Here is a 9,538-nt window from a genome sequence, read left to right as displayed (position 1 = left end):
AAATTACCCCAACCTGCTAAAAGGGATTGTATGCCTCAAGGCGAAGTCGATCAGACTTCATATTGACGGGTCGGTCCAACCAAGAGCTGTACGACACAGGAGAACCCCATTTCACATGCACAAACTAGTAGAAAAGGAGCTCAGAGCGTTAGAAAAGGCTGGCATTATAGAAGAAGTAACTGGACCCACGCCGTGGGTCTCCCCTATGGTGGTCACTAAAAAGCCTAAGCAACCTGGCAAAGTTCGATTCTGCATAGACATGCGTATGCCAAACGCCACCATCAAGCGGGAGCGCCACATCACTCCCACACTGGACGAAATTGTGGCTGACCTCATTGGGTCCACGATATTTTCAAAAGTAGACCTGAAAGCTGGCTATCATAAGCTGAAGTTACACAGGGACTCCCGATACATTACCACCTTTTCTACACACATCGGTCTACAAAGGTACAAGCGTTTAAGTTTTGGGATCTCCTCAGCTGCCGAGGTGTTTCAACAGACAATACAAAAAGTCATTCGAGGCATACCAGGTGTCCTAAATGTCAGCGATGACATCCTGATCCATGCAAATAACAGGGAGGAACAAATGAAGAGGCTCCACATGCTCCTCAACAGGCTAGAAGGGGTAGGACTAACCATTCACAAAGAAAAATGTGAATTCCTGAGAACCGAGATATCTTTTTTTGGCTATACATTCAGCAGTACAGGTATCTCACCGGATCCCCAGAAAGTTGCTGACATCCGGGCCGCCAGCCCTCCCACCACGCCAACCGCAGTGCGCAGTTTCCTGTGGATGGCCACATACTGTGGGAGATTCATCCCAAATCTGGCCGCACTGTCAGAACCCCTCCGGGAGCTTACAAAGACCAGCACAAAGTGGGAGTGGGGAAATGTGTGCCAGGAAGCTTTTGAAAGCATAAAAGCGTCACTATCAGCAGACACCACGATGGCATACTATGACACCTCACTCCCAACGGAACTATATATGGATGCTAGCCCTGTCGGCCTAGGGACAATCCTCACGCAGGTGACAAAAGCGGGTGAACAGAGGCCGATCACATACGCCTCCAGAGCACTCACGCAAACGGAGCAACGTTACTCCCACATTGAGAAGGAGGCGATAGCCGTACTGTGGGGATGTCGCCACTTCCATCTCTACCTGTATGGCAGAAAATTTACAACATATACAGATCATAAACCACTGCTGTCGATATTCATGGGCACATCCGCCCACCCACCAGCGAGGATTGCCAAGTGCTTATTACACCTCCAACAATACAACTTCGAACTGGAATACCAACCGGGAAGTGGAAACCCGGCAGACTTTCTGTCAAGGCACCCCCGAGCGGCAACTCCACAGGAAACTCAGGTAGCCGAGGAGATGGAGGAGCATATCTGCCAGGTAATACGAACCATGAGACCTAGGGCCGTCAGTTTGGAAGACATTGTGGAAGAAACACACAAAGACCTGTGTTGCAACCTGATCAAGGATACCATTATATCAGGGGAATGGAAGTCATTCCTGAAGAACACCCACAACAGGACAGCAGATTCAAAGGACTTCCTCACAGGGATGTTCACCATTCGACAAGACCTCTCTATCACGGAACAGGGGCTCCTACTCAGAGGAAATCGGATCATCATCCCAACAAGCCTCCAGGACAGGATAGTAGCACTAGCACATGAGGGATGGTGCGGACTAAAGCTCGAATCAGGCATCAAGTGTGGTTCCTGCAGATAGATGACAAAGTTGAAAGACTGATCAACACCTGCCTACCATGCCAAATAACGGGGGCTCTACCAGACCCCGAACCGATCCAATCGGCTGCATGTGGACTTGGCAGGTGGGACGCAATAAGCATAGACGTTTGCACGCTACAAGAAGGCCTCTACCTCCTAGTGGCCATAGATGACCACTCACGCTACCCTGAGGTAGAGATTGTGAACTCCACGGCAGCGGAGGTGGTCATTCCCACGATTGAAAAGATGTTTGCGACGCATGGACTGTCCCCAAGAAGAAGACGACCGCCCGCCAAGTGATGTCGAATCCGAGCACCTGCACGAAGCAGATGACCGAACCCTGGAGCTGTGGAACGAATCAGAAATGGGAGACTGAAGGTGATACACCCAAAGAGACAATGGGGCCCAGGTCCAGGGGTGGGGGATACAGGTTGAGAAATGCCACCAATCCGCCAGCCCGGCTCAAAGACTATGTATGGCAGATAGTTCCGCAATGACTCTAAAGAAAAGGGGACACGCTGTTGGGTAGTTTAAGAATTGTAAGTGGATGTCAATGTTCTGTTTTGGTCTAAAGTTATGATAAAGGAGGAATGCTGTGTCCGCCTTGCGTCCCGCTACGCAGTGACACAAGGCATCTAATAAAAGCCCTGCCCCGCGGAGTGGGAGGTAGTTCCGGGGCAGAGAACCCAGCGAAGCGTGTCTGTGTGTTATTTCGCTCCTGTTGGAGCTTCGTCACCAAGGCCTACTCCCACAGCCTCGCTCGCCCTGTCCCAGGCTGCCGCAGCACTGGGACAGTATTCTACATCCATGAGTGTCACACATAACATCACAAACAGAGAACACGGTCACTGCTCGCCTTAGGTGGGGGGCACAGGATTTCAGAGGGGGAGGCACGCCCCCCCACCCCCAGATACCCCCTAGTGACGCCACTGTCCACCAGGTGTCTTGCAGACATTTTCCCGGATCTTGAAAAACATGGCCACCTTCATCTCAGCCAGCCAAGACTACGCAGGCTGTTATGTTTCATGTACATTCTCTAATAATTTCCCAATACCAAATTGGTGTCTTGCATGAACTTTCCCGGTATTCCGAATAAAATGCCCACCATCTCAACAAGTCAAGAGCAGGCATATTCCAGTTGCCTTCCGCTCCCCCATTTCCGTGATCATCTTGCAGAAACTTTGCCGGATCTTGAAGAACATGGGCACCTTCATCTCAACCAGCCAAGACTACGCAGGTTCCGGCTGCTTTCCGCTCCCCCATCTCTATCGGGTCTCTTGCAGGCACGTTCCTGTTATTCCGCCAGCCAAGAGTAGGCAGATTCCGGTTGGGTACGACTAGTTCCCATCCGAGAAAAAGACCATAGCAACGGCCTGCCCCCTCTTCTTCACGTGACTCTGATGTCATCCCTGTGATTCCGGCCGTAGCAGTGAAGCGCTTCCAGAGCACGTTCAGTGAGCGGGCCGGGGCTGAGCGGCAATTCTGAACGCTCTTGCTGCCGGTGCAAGTGCAACCGGACCCTGGCAGCCTTTTGCTTGCAGCGGATGGGGTGGGCATTTTCTCTGGCGACCCTGCCAGCCTTTTGTGTGCAGCGTTTAGGTTGGGCATTTTCACTGCGAAGGCGGGAATTTTTCTACGGCTCTGGCTGCCAGGTTGCAGGAACAGCAGCAACAGCAGCAACCCGTGTGCTCTTGGCTGTAAATACAATTGCCATTTTCTTCCGGATACCGTGAACGTTCCTGCAAGACGCCCGATTTCGATAGGGGAGCGGGAAATTACATTTATTCTAAAAAAATCATGCTCATCTATTCAACATGAAAGGTATGGAGGGCTAAGAAAAGGAACAGGGAGACAGTGTATGATGGTGTTTAACTGATCAACGGGGGCTAATAGAGTGATTTAATGTTTCATGAGGGTGTGATTATTAGGATGGGTGGTTTTAGAGGGGGTTGGCTGGGGCTATCTGCGTGTGATTCAGGATTGGCACACAGGCATTTGTTGCAAGGGGGAAGGGGCATCTTGCTATTTAGAGGGAGGGATTGGGCATCTTGGGGTCTGAATGGTTGGATAGGGGCATGCTTGTGTTGGTCTGGTGAGATGGGGCACATTTGTGTGGACCTGGAGAAAGGGGCACATTGGTGTGGGTCTGGAGGGAGTGAAAGGACATAGTGGTGTGGGTCTGGGGAGGGATAGGGACAATGGTGTGGGTTTGGGGAAGGGTTGGGGTACATTGGTGTGGGTCTGGGGAGGGATGGAAGACATGGGTGTGTTTCTGGAGGGAGAGATGGGGCACAATGTGTCTGGAGGGTGGCATGGCTCATCTGGGTGTGGGTTGGGAAGTTGGATACGGCATCTTGGTGTGGCCCTGGAGGGAGGTGGTGGGGGCACATTGGTGTGGCTCTGTAGGGAGGTGGTGGGGGCACATTGGTGTGGGTCTGGAGGGTGGCATGTGTCATCTAGGTGTGGGTTGGGAAGTTGGAAGGGACATCTTGGTGTGGCTCTGGAGGGAGGTGGTGGGGGCAAATTGGTGTGGATCCGGGCGGAGGGATGGTGCACATGGGTGTGTTTCTGGAGGGAGAGATGGGTCCCAGTGGGTCTGGAGGGTGGCATGGGTCATCTACATGTGGGTTGGGAAGTTGGATGGGGCATCTTGGTGTGGCTCTGGAGGGAGGTGGTGGGGGCAATTGGTGTGGCTCTGGCGGGAGGTGGTGGGGGAACATTAGTGTGGATCTGGGCAGAGGGATGGTGCACATGAGTGTGTTTCTGGAGGGAGAGATGGGGCACAGTGGGTCTGGAGGGTGGCATGGGTCATCTAGGTGTGGGCTGGGAAGTGGGACAGGGATCTTGGTGTGGCTCTGGAGGGAGGTGGTGGGGGCACATTGGTGTGGATCTGGGCAGAGGGATGGTGCACATGAGTGTGTTTCTGGAGGGAGAGATGGGGCATAGTGGGTCTGGATGGTGGCATGGGTCATCTAGGTGTGGGTTGGGAAGTGGGACGGGGCATCTTGGTGTGGCTCTGGAGGGAGGCGGTAGGGGCACATTGGTGTTGATCTGGGCGGAGGGATGGTGCACATGGGTGTGTTTCTGGAGGGAGAGATGGGGCACAGTGGAAGTGGGTCTAGAGGGTAGCATGGGTCATCTAGGTGTGGGTTGCGAAGTTGGACGGGGCAGGGAGGTGGTGGGGGCACATTGGTGTGGCTCATTGGTGTGGCTCTGGAGGGAGGTGGTGGGGGCACATTGGTGTAGCTCTGGAGGGAGGTGGTGGGGGCACATTGGTGTGGATCTGGGCGGAGGGATGGTGCACATGGGTGTGTTTCTGGAGGGAGAGATGGATCACAGTGGGTCTGGAGGGTGTCATGGTTCATTTAGGTGTGGGTTGGGAAGTGGGACAGGGATCCTGGTGTGGCTTTGGAGGGAGGTGGTGGGAGCCCATTGGTGTGGCTCTGGCGGGAGGTGGTGGGGGCACATTAGTGTGGATCTGGGCAGAGGGATGGTGCACATGAGTGTGTTTCTGGAGGGAGAGATGGGACACCGTGGGTCTGGAGGGTGGCATGGGTCATCTAGGTGTGGGTTGGGAAGTGGGACAGGGATCTTGGTGTGGCTCTGGAGGGAGGTGGTGGGAGCCCATTGGTGTGGCTTTGGAGGGAGGTGGTGGGGGTACATTGGTGTGGCTCTGGAGGGAGGTGGTGGGGGCACATGGGTGTGCTTCTGGAGTGAGAGATGGGGTACAGTGGGAGTGGGTCTAGAGGGTAGCATGTGTCATCTATGTGTGGGTTGCGAAGTTGGAAGGGGCATCTTGGTGTGGCTCTGGAGGGAGGTGGTGGGGGCACATTGGTGTGGATCTGGGCGGAGGGATGGTGCACATGGGTGTGTTTCTGGAGTGAGAGATGGGGCACAGTGGGAGTGGGTCTAGAGGGTAGCATGGGTCATCTAGGTGTGGGTTGGGAAGTGGGACGGGGCATCTTGGTGTGGCTCTGGAGGGAGGCGGTAGGGGCACATTGGTGTTGATCTGGGCGGAGGGATGGTGCACATGGGTGTGTTTCTGGAGGGAGAGATGGGGCACAGTGGGAGTGGGTCTAGAGGGTAGCATGGGTCATCTAGGTGTGGGTTGCGAAGTTGGACGGGGCAGGGAGGTGGTGGGGGCACATTGGTGTGGCTCTGGAGGGAGGTGGTGGGGCACATTGGTGTGGCTCTGGAGGGAGGTGGTTGGGGGCACATTGGTGTGGATCTGGGCGAAGGGATGGTGCACATGGGTGTGTTTCTGGAGGGAGAGATGGGGCACAGTGGGTCTGGAGGGTGGCATGGTTCATTTAGGTGTGGGTTGGGAAGTGGGACGGGCATCTTGGTGTGGCTCTGGAGGGAGGTGGTGGGGGCACATTGGTGTGGATCTGGGCGAAGGGATGGTGCACATTGGTGTGTTTCTGGAGGGAGAGATGGGTCGCAGTGGGTCTGGAGGGTGGCATGGGTCATCTAGGTGTGGGTCGGGAAGTTGGATGGGGCATCTTGGTGTGGCTCTGGAGGTAGGTGGTGGGGGCAATTGGTGTGGATCTGGAGGGAGGTGGTGGGGGCACATTGGTGTGGATCTGGGCAGAGGGATGGTGCACATGTGTGTTTCTGGAGGGAGAGATGGGGCACAGTGGGTCTGGAGGGTGGCATGGGTCATCTAGGTGTGGGTTGGGAAATTGGACGGGGCATCTTAATGTGGCTCTGGAGGGAGGTGGTGGGGGCACATTGGTGTGGATCTGGGTGGAGGGATGGTGCACATGTGTTTGTTTCTGGAGGGAGACATGGGGCACAGTGTGTCTGGAGGGTCGCATGGATCATTTAGGTGTGGGTTGGGAAGTGGGAGGGGGCATCTTGGTGTGGCTCTGGAGGGAGGCGGTGGGGGCACATTGGTGTGGGTTTGATGGGAGGGACGGGGACATTGGTCTGGGGAGGGATGGCCGCATATTGGTGTGGGTCTGGAAGGAGGGGATGGGGCACATTGGTGTGGGTCTGGGCAGATGGGGGCATACTAGGATGGGTGGTTTTAGAGGGGGTTGGCTGGGGCTATCTGTATGTGATTCAGGATCGGCACATGGGCATCTGATGCAAGGGGAAGGGGCATCTTGCTATGTGGAGGGAGGATGGGCCATTATGGTATTGGTCTAGAGGGAGGGATGGGGCATCTTGGTGTGGTTCTCAGAGGGAGGGATGGGACATAATTAGGTGTGGGTCTGAGAGGAAGGGATGGTGCACATGGGTGTGGGTCTGGAGGGAGGGATGGGGACATTGCTGTGGGTATGAAGCGAGACATAGGACACATTGGTGTGCATCTGGAGGGAGGGATGGGGCACATTGGTCAGAGGACGGATGGGGGCATCTTTCTGTGTGGAAGGAGCATGGGCCATCATGGTATGGGTCTTGAGGAAGGGTTTGGGCATCTTGGAGTCTGGATCGGAGGGGGCATTGTTGATCTGGAATGGAGGGACAGGGCATATGATGGGGGCATGTCAGGGAATGGTGGAGCATGTGGGTCAGGGCTGGAGCACTCTGGTGGGAAGGAAGGGGGCATCTGGGTGTGAATGGAGGGATGGGGTATGTTTGTCTGGAGAGAAGGATGTTGGTTTATTGGGGTGGCAGGAGTATGTGTGTCGAAGGGATGGGGTAATCGGGTGTGGATAGAGAGAGAGAGAGCGAATGGCGCCATCCGAGTTGAGTCTGGAGGTAGAGGTGAAGCATATGGGTCTTGCTCTGAGGTGTGGAGCATCTTGGTGTAGGTATGGAGGGACCGATGTTAGTGTCTTTGTGTGGGTTCGGATGGAGGGATGGTGGCATGCAGGTCAGGAGGGAGGTGGCATTTGAATCAGGAACGTGTGTTTTGAAGGAGAAATGGGGCATTTGAGTGTGAATGGTATCTGGTTGTGGGTGGGGGCATGAAGGATCATTAACAGCGGAGCAGCGGGAGGGAGAGCTGTGGGCCCAACCTCGGTTGCATCCCAGACATGCAAACCACAGCCCTGGGCACCTCTCGCAGAGTGGTCCGGTGCGCGTGGTCAACCAGGCGCCAGGGAGCGGGCATTCCCTTCCACCGGAGAGGGGTCAGCGACCCAGCAGACGGCTGGGGATGCCTGGCAGGGTTGGGTTAACCTGCCGGGGATGTCCCTAACCACGCACCGCAAATGGAGCCGTGCGCAGCCCCCTCTCCTCACTGAGCCCGCCTCTGCGCTGGCCGGGGGCACGCACTCCTCTCTCTGACCTGCCAGCAGGTGGGCGTTGGTGGGCAAACCCCGGTCAGCAGGGAAGCCCCGAGTGGGGGCAGCCGGGAGCCAAGGGAAACCTGACTGCTCTCAAGGGGCGCCTACCCAGGCAGACAGGGGCCCGGCATGCCAGGCATGAGCCCTGAGCCATGGTGTAGCTGGCTTAGTTGACGGTGGGCGCCAAGGTTCCGGCCGCCAACATCTGTGGGTGAGCGATGGCCAGGCCCGCTGGCACAGTGGGTGACCTTCCCTCTTGCCCAAGTACCTGGAGCTGGGCCCTATGCGGCCGGGCTGGGGTTTAAAGACTCCAACTGTCCCACCCGACCCCCTGTCTGTGCTGTCTCTGGGCTGCCTCGCTGTCCGTCTCCCACCCCCCCAAAAGGGAAGCGGAAGGGGTCGGGGAAGGATGAGTGGATCGGGCCGGGTGGGCAGGTGGCGGAACGGCCTACCTCCATCCCCCTGGGAAGTGCTGTGCTGCTGCAGGTGGCGTTCAGGCTTCCCAGGCTGAGCACCTGGATTCTTTTTTTTTTTTAAACCACAATGGTTTCGGCTGAGCTAGACAGGGCGCTGGGCTGTCCTGCCAGAGGCGGCGCTACCTCCCCTGACCTTTCCTGCACTGGCAGGGTCAGGCTGACGTCTGGAACAAAAAAAATCTGCCTGTGACTCTTGGCGGTGGATCACTCGACTCGTTTATCGATGAAGAACGCAGTTAGCTGCAAGAATTAGTGTGAATTGCATGACACATTGATCAACACGTTGAACGCACCATGTGGCCCTGGGTTTTTCCCGGGGCTACGCCTGTCTGAGAGTCGCTTGTACATCAATTGCCCCGGGGTTCCCTCTCACGGGCATGGCTGGGGCTGTCGCACGGACCCCATTCCATTCATCCCCCTAAGGTCAGACCCCGATCAGCACCGTCGCTGGATCCTTGGATCTGGCGTGCAAGCTCATTGCAGACGCGTCCTGGCCTCCCCAGTTTCCCCGCCTCATGCTGGTTTCGGGAGGGGCGGGTGGCCGACGCACCCCGGACGTGGTGGCGGCAGCGGCAGCAGGCTTTAAAAAAGCCTGGCGCACCTTCACCCTACCCCGGGGCACCTGGCCGCACGGCCGTCTTTGGTGTCCCACGGCTGCCGATGCAGGATGACCATGGAGCGCGGACCTCATGACCATGTGGGCTTCGGTCGCAGATTGGGACAGAGCACACTCGCCTGCGCCAAAGGCACAGAGCTGGGGCAACCCCCCGTACGGGCCCGAGGCCAGCTGCCCTGAGCTTTGTGCTCCCTAACCATGGCCTCAGATAAGACGTGGTGACATGCTGAATTTAAGCATATTACTAAGCAGAGGAAAAGAAACTAACCAGGATTCCCTCAGTAACGGCCAGTGAAAAGGGAAGAGCCCAGCACTGAATCCCCATTCAGCGGCAGGTGTGAGAAATGTGGAGTATAAAAGACCGACTCCCCGGCATCGCTCTGGGGGCTCAAATTCTTCTGATCGAGTCTCACCATGCGGATGGTGTTAGGCCGATAGCAGCCTCTTGCACACTGGGATCAGGTCTTCTT

General features: G+C 56.2%; 1 non-coding gene across 1 annotated transcript; it reads left to right on the top strand.

Annotated features, from left to right (window-relative positions):
* The first annotated feature begins 8,640 nt into the window (after positions 1 to 8,640).
* Positions 8,641 to 8,791, top strand: LOC138448132 (5.8S ribosomal RNA). The gene has a single exon (XR_011259991.1). It is a non-coding gene; the product is annotated as a 5.8S ribosomal RNA (ribosomal RNA).
* Positions 8,792 to 9,538: the final 747 nt, after the last annotated feature.

This window comes from Ambystoma mexicanum, chromosome 3q (assembly GCF_040938575.1).
Source record: "Ambystoma mexicanum isolate Mex_15411 chromosome 3q, UKY_AmexF1_1, whole genome shotgun sequence".
In the NCBI taxonomy this organism is placed as follows: domain Eukaryota; kingdom Metazoa; phylum Chordata; class Amphibia; order Caudata; family Ambystomatidae; genus Ambystoma; species Ambystoma mexicanum.
This window is presented reverse-complemented; position numbering and strand designations above follow the sequence as displayed.